General features: G+C 39.2%; 1 pseudogene; it reads right to left on the bottom strand.

Moving 5' to 3' along the window:
* Positions 1–11,729: 11,729 nt before the first annotated feature.
* LOC118611924 lies at positions 11,730–11,848 on the bottom strand (annotated as a pseudogene).
* Positions 11,849–16,966: the final 5,118 nt, after the last annotated feature.

Below are 16,966 nucleotides of genomic sequence, written 5' to 3'. Positions count from 1 at the left end.
CCTGATGGTTATTGTTAAAGGGTTTTTTTGCAGTCATAATAAACACATGGGCTGGTCCAGCCACAGCACTGGTTATTGATAGGCTGAGACCAGTACAAAACAGACACCATCAAGCAAACCAATATACAGTCAGACCTCCATATCCATGGGTTCCACATCATCGGATTCAACCAACCACAGATCAAAAATATTTGGGAAAAAAAGTTATATTGTTGCTGACATGTACTATGTAGTTAGGCCTATGTAATATGTAGTTTAGTACAATGGCTGCCTCTGTACTGAAAACATACACTTTTTATTTGGCATTATTCCTTAATACAATATAAGCTACATGGCATTTATATTGTATTAGGTATAAGTAATCTAGAGACAGTCTAAATTACAGGAAGGATGTGCTTAGGTTACATGCAAATACTATGCCATTTTATATAAAGGATTTTAGTATCCACATTGGGTCTTGGTACCAATCCCCTGAGGATAGCAAGGGATAACTGTACACATTATGGAAGTCGAAAGGGAAGAAAAGTGTATTTAAACAAAAAATGGCTGAAAACTCCAAATCTAATGACAGAAGATGACATCCAAATTCAGGGAGCCCAAAAAATACAGATAAATTGAACCTAAAGAGGTAGGTAGCTAGACACATTATAATTTGTCAAAAATCAAAGAGAATTTTTTAAAACAGTAAGAAAAGCAACAGGTAAAGATACATATGCAGACAAATATAAAGTAAAACTAAGGATGATTCATAGATAAATTTTAACCTTAGCGTAAAAATTAAGAATAACCACGAGATTTCTTTAGTAGGTACACAATAGAAAAAATGAATTTACATCAGTAATATAAAATGTGTTGGAGTAAAAATATTTTTGTATGTGTTTGAAGTTGTAATTAACTCAAAATAGACTTAATAAGTCTTATGCAAGCCTCATAGAGACCACAAAGAAAAAATCTATAGCAGATGTAAGAAAGGTAAAAGGTATATCACTACCAAAAAAATCAGCTTACAAAGTAAAACAGGAAAGGAAGAAAAAAAAGAACTACGAAACAAACACAAATGAATAAACACAATGGTGATGGTAAGCGCTCAACTGTCCATGACTTTAAAAGTAAATGGAAGGAGTGATGTAAGCATCATGGTGGAATGAGAAGACCCATTTGTATCTCCCCTTAAATCTATCTACAACTAGTCAGCCATCTATAACTCAACAAAGGTTCTTCTGCTCAAAACAGAAAAAAAAGGAGGAAAAAGGAAAACATCATAGGAAACCACCAAACTAAAATAGCAGACAGAAACACAGTGAAAAGAAACAATGGAGGTACAAAGCAATCATAGAACAAAGGATAAAATGGCAGTAGTAACTTCTCACATATCAATAATTGCCCTAAATATAAATGGACCGAACTCACCAAACAAAAGGCGCAGAGTAGCCCGATGCTTGAAAAACAAGACCCAAATATATGCTGCCTTCAGGAGACCCATCTCAGCTCCAATGAAAGGGCAGAAGATGATACTCCAATCAAATGATATCCAGAGAAAAGCAGGTATAGCCATTCTTAGACAATATAGATTTCAAGACAAAAAATATAGTAAGAGACAAATATGGACATCTTATAATGATAAAAAAGATAATCTATCAAGACAACATTTATTAATATACATATCCACATGTACATATATGCTAAGTGAAATAAGTCAAATGGGAAAGAAAGAAATTCATATGATTTCACTCAAGTGGAATATAAAACAAAAAGTAACAAATGAAGTATCAAAATAAAAACAAACATAGATACAAACAACAGAATGGTGGTTACTAGAGCAGAAGGGATTGGGGAGGGCAAAATGGGCAAAGTGGGTAAATATTTGGCAGCAGTTGGAAATTAGACTTTTGGTAGTGGGCACACAATAGAGTATACAGATATCAAATTATAATATTGTACACCTGAAATTTATGTTATCAACCAATGTTAATTTAATAAAAAAATAAATTTTAAAAAAGTGCAATATTATAAGATGAAAAGCATTGTTAAAAGAAATTGGATATCTACATAAATGGAAAAACATCTATTTTTATGGATCAGCACACTTAATAATGTCAATAAACCCAAACTGATCTATAGATTCAATGCAATACCTAACAGAATCACAGCCGACTTCTATGTAGAAATCAGCTAATTCTAAAATTAATATGGAATTTAATTCTTGAAAAAGAACACTGTTAGAGAAGTCACACTTCCCCATTTCAAAACTTATTACAAAATGATGGTAATCAAGACAATGGTATTGGCACAAGGATAGAAATATAGACCAGTGGAATAGAATAGATAGCCCCAAAATAAATCTTCACATTATGATCAAGTGATGTTTGACAAAGGAGCCAAGACTTGCTGGATGATGGGACAAATGGTGACAGGACAACATGAAAAGAAAGCCACCGAGCCCACACTTCACACCATATTTAAATATTACCTCAAAATGGATAAAAGACCTACATATAAGTGCTAAAACTATAAAACTCAGATGAAAACATAGACAAATATTCTTGATAGCAGATTTGGCAAAGGAAGTTTTAGATAGGGCCCAAAACACAAGAAACAAAAATAAAAATTTCAACTAAATCAAAATTAGACATTTTTATGCTGCAAAAAAAAAAAAAATCACGAAAGTGAAAAGACGATAGAATGGGAGTGAATATTTGTAAATCAGAAACCAGTATCAAGAATATTTAATCACTTACAATTGAACAATAAAAAGATGATAAGAAAAAAAACTCAATAGACATTTTTCCAAGGAAGATATAGAAATGGTCAATAAGCATATGAAAAGATGCTAGATATAACTATTCATCAAAGAAATGCAAGTCAAAACCAAATGAGATGTCACAAGGTGGCCTCTATATGGTCCTTTCTCCCCGCCAACCCCACTTTAATCCCTCCCTCCCCCACTTCCACCCCTGACCTATGGATGTTGCCGTCTTCCCTTAAGAACTGAATCTCTGAAGGCGGGGCATCTCCTCCCACACATTCACAGTGCGTACCCGGGATCTGGCGCACCCGGGCCATGGCACACCTGGGGCACAAACCTAGGACCTTCTGCATGGGAAGCAGACATGCTAACCACTACACTATGGAGCCACCCCCATGTGTGGTCCTTTCTTATATTTTCCATCTCTCTGTTGAAATTCTCAATTCATTCATTCTCCTCCTGAGTTCAGTGAGCATCTTTATGATCATGATTTTAAAATATGATCATTATCATGTAAATTATTTATCTCCATTTCATTAAGGTCTTTTCTGAGGTTTTATCTTGTTCTTTCATTTGAAACATATTCCATTGTTGTTGTTGTTTTCATTTTTCCTGCATCTCTGTATTGGTTTCTATGCATTAGATAAAACAGTCACCTCTCCCAGTCTTGAAGGAGTGGCCTCATGTAGGAGATCATCTTATCATTCAACCCTGCCCTAGCTCTTATTTGTCTCTCAAACCTTTGGGACTGTCCAAGCAGTCTACTTTATTTTTAATGTCTCCCAGTAGTTGAGAGTGTGCCAAGATCTTTCGGAGTTCCAAAAGAAAAGGTTTTAGTTGGCCAGAGGTGGGGGGGAGGAAATGGCATAGATGATAGAGGCTCTGTTCATTCCTCTGGCAACCAAATCAACGATGTGACAGAAACAAGGAGCAAACAGCAAGGACAATCACCTTGGATCTAGATGAACAAGCCACATGACTAGGGAGAAATCTAAGAAATCACCCTGCGATGGCAGAAGGTAAGATGAGGCAAGGACACGAGGCTGTCCTGTCCTGAGCAGCCGAGGGGGACAGATGCCATAGCAGCGGCAGCTGCAGATGCCTCTTAAAAAGGACGTGTCTGCCAGCGGACATTTGCAGCAATGAACCTGCTCTCTCTGAGCACTAGTGCCTGGTTAGGCTGCACGAGGGGCACCAGGGACTTACAGGAGGAAACTGAGTTGTCAGCATGAGGGCTGAGGCAAGACTCGCTCTGTACAGAAGTGCTGAAGGTATCCACCATTCCTCTGTTGTGTCCTTCCCACTCCCAGTGCACAGACTCAGTGCCACCATAGCTGAGACATCATCAAACTGGATAACAGAGGTTGCTCCACCCAGAGAATTCCCTGTAACTCCACATCCCCCAACTCGTGGCCCCCACCCAAGCCACATCCAGGTGTTTCCTCAGCAAGTCAGGTGCCCCTTGCTGAGCAGCACCTAGACTCACACTGGTGACAGCAGATCGCAGTTTCTGGTGTGGACTTTTGAGGCAATTATAAGTACAGCATCTGTTAATTGCTTCCTGAATCTTAACAGGTGGCCCTGAAGGGGCACAGGCTGGGACTAAACTTGGCCTGCAGCTGAACCCCTCTCAGGACTGTGCCTCTGGATACCTACTACACAAATGCACACTAATAAGACTGGGAGACTTAGGAGCTTTGCTTAGTACATAGAAACAGACACAGAGAGTCAGCCAAAATGAGAAGACAAAGAAGCAGAAATCATATGAGAGAAAAGAACAGAGATCCAGAAATAATGGAGTCAAGCAATCTAACAGATGCGGAGTTCAAAACACTGGTTATAAAGATGCTCAATAAACTTTGGGGAAGTGTAGATGAATTCAGTGAGAACTTTGACAAAGAGATAAAATATATAAAAGAAATTTAAAAAGAACCAGTCAGAAATGAAGAATATATTATTTGAGATGAGAAGTACATTAAATGGAATAAACAGAGTGAATAAAGAAGAGGATCAAATAACCTATAACAGAGGATGGGAAAGCCAAGGACACTCAATCAGAATGGCAAGAAAGAAGAAGCCAAGACTATAATAACAATTTAAGGAGCCTATGGGACACTATTAAACATAAAAATATTCATATCATAGAAGTAAGTTGAGGAGGGAGAACAAAAAGTTGAATATATATTTGAGAAAATAATTATGGAAAGCTTCCCTCACCTGGTGAAGGAAATAGACATACAATCCAGGAAGCTCAGAGAGCCCCAAAACCAGGAACTCCAAGAGGCCCACACCAAGACACATCATAATTAAAATGCCAAAGGTTAAATACAAAGAAAAAAATATTAAAAGCAGCAAGAGAAAAGCAGTTACCTACAAGGGAGCACCCATAAGACGCAGCTGATTTCTCAAAAGAAACTGTGCAGGACAGAAGGGCTTGACACAAAATATCCAATGTGATGAAGACCCAGGATCTACAACCAAGAATACTTTATTTATCCAGCAAAGCTATCATTTAGAGTCGAAGGACAGATAAAGAGCTTCCCAGACAAAAATAAGATAAAAGAAATTTATTAGCACCAAGCCAGGATTACAGGAAATGTCAGAGGGACTTCTTTAAGAAGAAATATGTATCAAAAACAGGAATAAAGAATGGAAATAACTACATTCCTATCAACGAGCACCTCAAATGGAAAAGAATTAAGTGCTCCAACCAAAAGATAGAGAGGCAGAATGGATTAGAAAACAAGACTCCTACATATGCTGCCTACAAGAGACTCACTTCAGATTAAAAGACACACATGGACTAAAAGGCAGGGGATGGAAAAAGATATCGTCTTGATGGACCTAGAGGGTATTATGCTGAATGAAGCAAGTCAGATAAAGACAAATATCACATGATTTCATGTACATGTGGAATCTAAAGAACAAAATAACAACAACAACAACAAAAAAAACAGAAACAAACATACACACAGAGAATATTTTAAGAGATACTAGATGGGAACAGAGTTGGGGGGACAAAAAAAGGCAAAGGGATTAAGAGGTACAAATGGATAGTCGCAGAATAGATATGGAGATGTAGAGTGTAACATGGGGAAGATGGTTAATAATGTAATAAATAGGTGGGGGGAAGAGGGGTACTAGATTTAGTAGGGGATCACTTTGCAGGTTATGTGGGTCTCTGACTCTATGCTATGCAACTGAAACTGGTATATTATTGTATGCCAACTATAATTAGGGAAAACTCATGGAATTGTACAATGTAAATACAAGCAACTAATTGTTTATTATATTTCAATAAAGATGAGAACCAAACAAACAAACAAATTAATTAATAAGGTTTCAGTCAGCACCTAGATTCAGGCTGATTGAAAGCCAGACCCCGAGGCAGCAGCTTTTAAAGCATGGAAATATATACCTCTTTCCAGGGAAATTCAGGAGATGAGTATGGGCGCCAGGCCTGGCTGACCCAAGGTCTGGCTGTGATCCAAGGCCTGGCTGATCCAAGGCCTGACTGGCCCAAGGTATGACTGTGACCCAGGCCCATGGCTAGGAATAGGACCCCAGATTTAGAATATTATGTAAACATACTTCAGCTTATTGTATCACGCATGTGTGGCTGAAGGCCACTATTGTACTCTGCTATGTGAGGAGCCATGTGGTCCCCTGGAGAGAAGAAGGGAAGCACAAAAAGGGGCGTAGAAGTGTGCGCAATACTGCACCCCCCCCCCCCATAGAGCTGCACTTCCCAACAGAAGCGCGCTCCATGCAATAAAGTCGGCGCCTGCCATTTCATTCTCATGTCTGCCTCGTGTGCATTCTTCCAACTGGGTGTCTCACCATCGAACCTTCCCTTCTCGGGAAGCAATAGTGCTGACACTTGGTATAGCTGACATGATCCACTTGGCACTGACAATGAGTGTTTCTGTCTGACCTCTCTGCACTGAGCCTGAGGTGACAGCAAGTTAAGAACTGTTTCTTTCTTTACTACCATCTCATTGAACTGGTGAACATAATACCTTCTGGCTGCAAGAGCCAGCAATCAAGGGGTGTTCCCTGGATGGCAGCTTTAAAAACCAGGGCACCAGATGCAGGTACAAGCTCCCCTCTGGGAGATACCTGGCATTCTGGAGCACAACAGAGGGAGAGCAGGAAGACAGCACCCGCAACTTCCTTTTCAGGATACCAGCAACCTAGAGTGAAGCAGAGGGAGAGCATAAAGATGGCATCCACCAGCCTCCGCCCCCAGGAAGCACCTCGGTAGGCCCCGAGATGTCTGCCAAACCAGATTACACTTCAGGCTGAAGCTCTCGGACAAACACATAGACCTCTTTTACAGACAGGGTGTATGTTTTAGTGTCCTAGGGATGATAGCCAGCCAATGTCTGTTTGTTAGTCTCATTGGACCACAAATGTGAGCCCAGTTTGCCACCAGAGCCAGGCGATCTAGAGGTGTCCTTTGGGCAGCAGCTGCAAAAGTCACAGCACCAGATGAGGGTACAAGCCCCTTCCTAGAAGGGCTGGAGGCAGAGGGCGAGTGCAAAGATGGTGCCCATTAGTTTTTGTCATTAGAGAGTATTTCAGTAGGCCTGTAGATGTGTGTTAAATTAGATGCCTGCTCCTTGGACCAATGGTTTAAGATAAGCAAATAAGCCTCTTTCACAAAGTGCTTTTCAGTTAGTTGTCTCTACCATGGGCTCTGGGGCGGATGAATCTGCACGTGCAAGCCTTTTAAAAACTGTTCCCTGAGGCTTGGGCAGATGGCAGACTAAATAAAAGCAGGGTTTGCCTCCATCCAGGTCTGCAGTGAAATTACAACCAAATTATAAAATAATAGATATGGAAAATCACCTGAAGTTCAGCTGGTTGTAACACTTACATCTGGTAATCTAAAGGAGCCCCATCAAAGCCGGTAGGAGGGGCAAAGTCTCGAATCAGGATGGACCTGCACCCGCAGGTGGTGGAGGATCACCAGGAGGGAGAACGAGACTCCCCTGAAAGAGAGGGGGATCCTGGCCTTATTCAAGGGCTCCCCAGCCCAGGATCCCAACCGAGGGAAGTGGAGAGATTCCAATAACTCTGACTGTATAAACCAGAGGGGATTCTGGCCATCTGAGTGAGACAGAAGAAGACTGAAACCCTAGACACCCCTTTGAAGGACTGGCGCGCAGGCTTTCTGACCTGTGAACACTCACCCAGGACTCCGGCAGTGGGTCAGAAGTTCATGTGGGATTCATACCTAGAAAGTCTGTATTACCTGGCATCAGAACAAGGGATAGAAGGGCAGCCACCATTGTGCCTTAGTCTGGCACCCTTACCAGGCAATCTACAGACCTCACCAGCTTGACTGTGCAGACCCCTCCCACAGGGCCATTAGGAATCTGATGTCCTGAGGGGATCAGCCCACCTTACCCAACCTGCAGATTGTCCAAGGCTTTTGTTGCTGGATGGCTGCCACACCCTGTGCCAGTTCAGGGCCTGGCATTCAGAGCTGGAAGCCAGTGAGGTGAGGCAGACACTGCTGCCAACACGAACTTGGGCGGGTGTGAAGGATTAGTGGCCAAGTCCCAGAGAGCAGCTGGTCTTGCTGTGATTTGGAAATTCTGCAGGAACACACAAACTGAAGTTGCAGCAAAACTGAGGTTGTATTGATCTAATTGCCATTGTCTCCCTGAGACCCCAAACCGCCCTACCCACAAATTGCCCTAGGTGGCCAATTTACAGTGAACTGCCACTGTCCTGCCCCTCCCCACCAGGTCTCCCTATCCACACAGGCAACAAACTTGCTAGCCCAGGGTGAGCACTGCACAGAAATCAGTTGCAGGCAGAACTCTGCTCCCTGCAAGAGTTGCAGTATTGCGTCCGGGAAAAATAGGGTTCTGTGGGACTGCCCCAGATGGCCACTTGTCTCACCGTGATCTTTGACTACAGCAGGAATGCCGAGGCACAGAAGGTGTAGCAAAACTGAGGCTGTATTGGCCGATGGCCCTTGTCTCCCTAAGATTCTGCTTCACCCAAGCCACAAAGTGCCTGCAGACCACTGACAGGCACCCTCCCCTGCCCTGCTTGGCTCTGAGGTTGTGCAGTCTGCACAGGCAGCAGATCTTGGCTAACATAGTAAGCATATATCGGGGAAAACAGTCGTGGACTTGTTGCAGAAAAACCAGACTGACAAGAAACCAAGCACCACTTGGAGAGTTGGAGAACTCAGGTTTATTATGCCGGCGATCCCAGAAGAGCTAGCACTCTGAAGATCTGGGCCCCAAGCTCAGGGGCAACCTTATTTTATAGGACTTATCTGAACAGTTACAGTTGGCATGGGCCAATTGGCTCACGAGATTCTCAGACAAGAATTTAGGCAATACATCTGTTATCAAGCAAAAGCAATACATCTATTATCTATAGAACAAGCAAAGGAGATACATCTGTTACCTGTACAGAACAAGCAAAGGGACAATCTGTTACCTCTACAGAACAAGCAAAGGGGATACATTTGTTACTGATACAGAACAAGCAAAGGGGATACATCTGTTACCTATACAGAATGAGCAAAGGGGATACACTTGTTACCAATACAGAACAAGCAAAGGGGATACATTTGTTACCTATACAGAACAAGCAAAGGGGATACATCTCTTATCTAGGCAGAACAAGCAAAGGGGAGGGTGAGTCTTCAGTTGATCTCAAGGTCACCCTGACCTTCGGCCTATGTGGCAAGCATGTCTACAGAAGCAGAACAAAGAGCAGGTTGTGAGGTTAGCCATTTGAGTGAAAAACTCCTCTTCAGACTGACCACTGCTGCCTGTACAAGCTGCAATATCTCTTGAGAGGATTGCAGGGGTCTGTATTGGCCTGACAGTCCTTGACTCCCTGAGCTCTTGTGTCATCCAATACACAAAGTGCCTGCTGCACATTGATAGGCAGCTGTCCCTGCCCTGGGGTGGTGCATTCAGGCCCAAGATGGCAGCAGCTGACCTTGCTGTAATTGGAAACTTGTACAGGGAGCCACAGAGACAGTGCTGGCATGTAAACTGACACTGCAGTGGCAGGCGGATCCCCTGCGCTACCCAACACATATGTCACCCAGAGGCTTTTCCAGTTTCAGAGACTTATGGGCAACTGAGAGGCAATGTCAGACCTGGAGGAGCACTGGTCCCTCTGCTAAACTGCCCTAGGTCAGGGATGGGGGATATCCAGACTACCGCCTACGGCGTTGTCTCTTCCACTTACCTATAGATCCAGCACAGGCAACAACCATCTGCAGATCACTTTGTAGTTCTCACAGTGTAGCCCTGAGAATCAAAAGTAGTAGCTGACCTTGACCTACTGAGGAGATCCTCCCAAGGGGCCACAAAACCAGCACATCCAGAGACTGGCACCAGACCACAACATAGCAACTCCTGACTTGATACATTAGTGATACAAACAAGGGTGGTTGCAACAAGTACACAAGCCTGCTAGGGCAAATCCCACTCAGTGGGGTCAGGCCCACACAGCAACTCTTACCCTGTGGGTGAAGCCAATTCCCACAATTAGTCAGCCTGAGTGTCAATCCCATCCACTGATCTACTAACAATAAAGTCTTGGTGACAACAGAAGATCACACACAACCCACACAAAGACCAAGTCCAGAGCCCCTGGCATGAGGGATCAGGGAGAGTGCATCAGTGGGCCACACGGGACACTTTCTACATTAGGCCATCTTGCCAAGGTTGAGAGATGAAACAAATATTTCTGACACATAGAAATGAACACAGAGAGGCTAATAAAATGAGAAGGAAAAAAAAGAGAAACATACCACAAATGAAACAAGAGAAAACTCCAGAAAATAAGCTAAATGAAATGGAGGCAAGTAACCTACCAGAGACAGAGTTCAAAATAATGGTTGTAAGGATGCTCGATGAACTTAGGGGGAGAATGGATGAGCATAATGAGAACCTCAACAGCATAAAAAATGGCCATGGAAACCATAAAAAAGAACCAGACAGAAATGAAGAATACAATAATTGAAATGAAGAATACACTAGAAGGATTCAACAGTAGATTGGGCGAAGCAGAAGACTGAACCAGTGAACTGGAAGACAAGGTAGCAGAATACACCCAATTAAAATATCAAAAAGAAAAAAAAAAATTTAATGAGGATAGTTTAAGAGACCTCTGGGACAACATGAAGCATAAAAATTTCCAGATCATAGGAGTACTCGAAGGAGAAGAGAGAGAGCATAGGATCTATTTTTAGAAATAATGACAGAAAACTTCCTTGACCTGGCAAACGAATTAGACATACAAGTCCAGGAAGCACAAGAGTCCCAAACAAGAGGAATTCAAACAGACCCACACTAAAACACATCATAATTAAAATGCCAAAGGTCAAAGACAAAGAGAGAATCTTAAAAGCAGCAAGAGAAAGGCAGCTAGTTACTTACAAGGGTACCCTCATGAGAATGTCTCCTGATTTTTAAATGGAAACTTTGTAGGCCAGAAGGGAGTGGCAAGAAATATTCAAAGTTATGAAAAACAAGAATCTACAACCACAAATACTCTACCCAGCAAGGCTTTTGATTAAAATGGAAGGTGAGCTAAAGAGCTTCCCAGATAGGAAAAACCTTAAGGAATTCATCACCAACAAGCCAGTATTACAAGAAATGTTAAAGAGGCTTTGTAAAAAGAGAAAGGGGAAAGAAAATAACAAATAAGAATAATAAAATGGCAGTAACTATGTACCTATCAACCTAGCAGTAATTACTTTTTTCTTTCTTCTTTCCTTCCTTCCTTCCTTCCTTCCTTCCTTCCTTCCTTCCTTCCTTCCTTCCTTCCTTCCTTCCTTTCTTTCTTTCTTTCTTTCTTTCTTTCTTTCTTTCTTTCTTTCTTTCTTTCTTTTTAGGCAAGGCAACCCTTGGTTGACCTCATAGATTGTAAGGACCTTGTCAGCTTACAATCCCTTAATATTTTTTTTTAATTTTTATTTATTTTTATTTTTTTACGCCTACAGCACCTGGTCTTCCTAGGTGGTCTACCATCCAAGTACTAACCAGGCCCAACCCTGCTTAGCTTCCAAGATCAGATGGGATCAGACTTGTTCAGAGTGGCATGGCTGTAGACTATCAGTAATTACTTTAAATGGAAATAAATTAAATGCTCCAATCAAAAGACATAGAATAACTGAATAGATAAGAAAACCAGACCCATGCATATGTTGTCTACAAGAGACCCACTTCAGATCAAATGACACAGACTAAAAGTAAAGGGATGGAAAAAAATACTTCACACAAATGGAAATGAAAAAAAAAAAAAAGCCAGGGTAGCGATACTTATCAGATAAAATAGACTTTAAAACAAAGGCAATAATAAGAGACAAAAAAGGGCATTACATAATGATAAAGGGATCGATAAATCAAGAGGACATAACCCTCATAAATATATACACACCCAACATAGGAGCAACTACATTCATAATACAATTGTTGACTGACATAAAAGGAGAAATCAATAGTAATATACTCATAATAGGAGACTTTAACACCCATTGACACCAATGGACAGATCTTCCAGGCAAAGAATCAACAAGGAAACAATTGGCCTAAAAGACACACTAGACAAGATGGATTTAATAGATATTTTCAGAGCATTTTACCCCAAAGCAGCAAAATATACATTTTTCTCAAGTGCACATGGAACGTTTTTCAGGATAGACTACAACATATGTTAGGACACAAAACAAGTCTCAATAAATTTAAGAAGATTGAAATCACAGCAACCATTTTCTCTGATCAGAATAGTATGAAACTAGATATCAACTACAAGAAAAAAAAAACCGGAAAATACACAAAATAACATGCTACTAAACAATGAATGGGTTATTAATGAGATCAAGGAAGAAATCAAAAGATACCTAGAGACAAATGAAAATGAAAACACGACTCAAAATTTATGGGACACAGCAAAAGCAGTCCTAAGAGAGAAATTTATAGCAATACAAGCCTATCCCAAGAAACAAGAAAAAGCTTAAATAAACAATCTAACCTTACACTTAAAAGAACTAGAAAAAATACAGCAAAGCCCAAAGTGAATAGAAGGACAGAAATAATAAATATCAAAGCAGAAATAAATGAAATAGAGTCTAGAAAAGCAATACAAAAGATTAATGAAACCAATAGATGGTTCTTTGAAAGGATAAATGAAATTGACAGACCCGTAGCCAGACTCATCAAAGAAAAAAGAGAAAGAACTCAAACAAATAAAATCAAAAATGAAAGAGGAGAAATAACCATGGACTCCACAGAAATACAATGGATCATAAGAAAGCAATTATATGCCAACAAATTGGACAATCTGGAAGAAACAGACACATTCCTAGAAACATACAATCTCCCAAGACTGAGTCAAGAAGAAACAGAAGATCTGAGCCTACCAATTACCACCAATGAAATCGAATCAGTAATCAAAAACCTCCCCAAAACACAAAAGTCCTGGACTAGATGGCTTCATAGGCAAATTTTACCAAAATTCAAAGAAGAATTATCACCTCTTCTTCTCAAACTATTCCAAAAAACTCAAGAGGAAAGGCTCCCTAACTCCTTTTATGAGGCCACCATTACCTTTATTCCAAAACCAGACAAAGATATTACAAAAGAAGAAAACTATAGGCAGATATCTCTTATGATCATTGATGCCAAAACCCTCAATGAAATATTAGCATGCCAAATTCAGCAATACATTTAAAATATTATACACTATGATCAAGCTAGATTTATTCCTGGGATGCAAGGTTGGTACAATATCTGCAAATCAATTAATGTGAAACACCACATTAACAAATCGAAAGATAAAAACCATGATCATATCAACAGATGAAGAAAAAGCATTCAACAAAATCTGGCATCTATTTATGAGAAAAACTCTCAGCAAAGTGAGAATAGAGGGAACATACCTCAACATAATAAAGGCTGTATATGACAAGGCTACAGTTAACATATTTAATGGGGAAAGGCTAAAAGCATTTTCCTTAAGATCAGGAACAAGACAAGCATGCTCACTTTCACCACTCTTCTTCAAAATTGTATTGGAAGTTTTAGCCACAGCAATAAGACAAGAAAGAGAAATAAAAGGCATCCGAATTGGAAAAGAAGTAAAACTCTTATTTGCCAACGACATGATACTATATATAGAGAACCCTAATAATCCACCAAAAAACTGTTAGAACTAACGAATGAATTCAGTAAAGTAACAAGTTACAAAATAAATATTCAGAAGTCAGTGGCATTATTATACATCAATGATGAACTTTCAGAAAGAGAAATCCTATTTACAATTGCACTGAAAATATAAAATACCTGGGAATCAAATTAACCAAGGAGGGAAAAGATCTGTTCTCAGAAAATTGTGTCATTGAAAAAGAAATTGAAGAAGATACAAATAAATGGAAGTGTATAATGTGTTCATGGGTAGGAAGAATCAACATCGTTAAAATGGCCATACTACCCAAAGCAATCTATAGATTAAATGCAATCCCTATCAAATACCAATGGCATTTTTCAGAGAGCTAGAATAATCCTAAAATTTATATCTAGCCATAAAAAAATCTGACTAGCCACAGCAATCTTGAGAAAGAAGAACAAAGTTAGAGGTATCACACTACCTGATATCAAACTATACTACACGCTACAGTAATCAAAACAGCATGATATTGGCATAAGAACAGATACATTGATCAATAGAAAAGAATAGAGGGCCCAGAAATAAATCTACACCTATATGCTCACTTAATATATGACAAAGAAGGCAAGAACATACAATGGGGGAAAGACAGTCTCTTTAAGAAATGGTGTTAGAAAACTGGACAGATACGTGCAAAAGAAAGAAACTGGACCACCTTCTTACACTGTATACAATAGACTCGAAATCGATTAAAGACTTAAATGTAAGACCCAAAACCATAAAACGTCTAGAGGAAATCATAGGCAGTAAACTCTCTGATATTACTAACAGGAAGTTCTTTTCAAATATATCTCCTCAGGCAAGGGAAACAAAAGGAAAAGTAAACAAATGGGGCTACATCAAACTAAAAAGATTTTGTACAGCAAAGGAAACCATCAACAAAACAAAAAGACAACTGACTGGGAGAAGATATTCACTAATGATACATCTGATAAGGGGTTAATATCCAAAAATATATAAAGAATTTATACAACTTGAAAACAAACAAACAAAAAAAAACAAAAAACAAAAAATCCAATTAGAAAAAGGGCAGAAGACCTGAACAGACTCTTCTTCAAAGAGGAAATACAGATGGCTAATAGACATATGAAAAGATGCTCAGAATCACTAACCATCAGAGAAATGCAAATTAAAACCACAATGATTATCATCTCACACCTGTCAGAATGGCTTTCATCAATAAATCAAAACACAAGTGTTGGCGAGAATGTGGAGAAAAGGGAACTTTCATACATTGTTGGTAGGATTGCAAATTGGTACAGCCACTATGGAAAATGGTATGGAGGTTTCTCAAAAAATTAAAAATGGATATACCTTTTGACCCAGTAATTGCACTTCTGGGTATTTATTCAAAGAAAACCAAAACAATAATTTGTAAAGATCTATGCACGCCAATATTCATGGGAGCACAATTACAATAGCCAAGCTATGGAAGCAACCTAAATGCCCATCAACAGACAATTGGATAAAGAAGTTATGGTTCATATATACAATGGAATATTACTCAGCCATTAAAAAAAATGAAATCCTACCATTTGCAACAACATGGATGGACCTAGAGGTTATTATGCTGAGTGAAATAAGTCAAAGATAAATAAATACCATATGATTTCATTTATATGTGGAATCTAAGGAACAAAAAGAACAAATTAATCAAAAATAGACTCACAAATATAGTGGACAATTTGGTGACGAACAGAGGGGAGGGGGCTGGGAGGCCTGAGAGAATGGGGTGAAGGGTTAAAGAAGTACAAATTAGTGGTCGATAGTTGGTCACGGGGACGGGAAGCATGGCAGAGAGGATGCAGTTAGCATTAATATAATGGCTAGGTGGAGGGTCAGGGGAGGGAAGGAGCAATTGGAGGATCGTTTAATGAACTATATAGATGTCTAACCAATGTACTGTATACTTGAAACTAATTTAAATAATTTTTTAAAAGAACTCTCAAAGCTCAATATGACAAAAGAAAAAAATTTAATGGGCAAAAGATTTGAACGGATGTTTAACCAAATATAGGGATGGCAGAAATCATATGTAAAAATTCTAAAGAACACTAGTCATCAGGGAAATAAAAGTAAAGTCACAGAGGAATACCACTACACATCTAACAGGAATAGCTGAAATTAAAAAGCCTGGCCATGCTCAGTACCGGTGAGACTATAAAGCAATCAAAATTGTCATATATTGTTAGTGGGGATGTAAATGGAACAGTTTGCCAGTTCATCAAAAGACATACATCCACTTACCCTTTGAGTCGGTGTATTTATCGTGTTTATTTTCTGTATTTTTTAATATTTTGACATCTTAAAAACTTGCTGGCTAGGAAGAGACCACCTCTCCCACACTATCCCATTCTTGTGACAGCAAATGGTTTAGCCAGGAGCATGTCTCTCATATGCAAACTAACCAATCCAAGTCAATATCTCCAACCATCTCCTTAGCTAACTCTCACGCATCAAGCTGACATTTCCCCTGCCCTATATCATCCCAGGGACAGGTACCTAATAAAAAGAGACCAATCCTATAATCCCAAACCTGCTGACATTATTCAAAGTAGTCAATCCTAAACTGTTTATTCTGCCCTGGCTTTCCTCACCCACAAAATAAATAAATAAATAAATAGATAGATAGATAGATAGATAAATAGATAAATAGATAAATAGATAAATAGATAAATAGATAAATAGATAGATAGATAGATAGATAAATAGATAGATAGATAGATAGATAGATAAATAGATAAATAGATAAATAGATAAATAGATAGATAGATAGATAGATAAATAGATAAATAGATAAATAGATAAATAGATAGATAGATAGATAGATAGATAGATAGATAAATAGATAAATAGATAAATAGATAAATAGATAGATAGATAGATAGATAGATAAATAGATAAATAGATAAATAGATAGATAGATAGATAGATAGATAGATAGATAGATAAATAGATAGATAGATAGATAGATAGATAGATAGATAGATAGATAGATAGATA

This window comes from Rousettus aegyptiacus, unplaced genomic scaffold (assembly GCF_014176215.1).
Source record: "Rousettus aegyptiacus isolate mRouAeg1 unplaced genomic scaffold, mRouAeg1.p scaffold_m13_p_14, whole genome shotgun sequence".
Lineage (NCBI taxonomy): Eukaryota > Metazoa > Chordata > Mammalia > Chiroptera > Pteropodidae > Rousettus > Rousettus aegyptiacus.
Note: the sequence above shows the minus strand (reverse complement) of the source record. Positions and strands in the feature narration are given on the sequence as shown.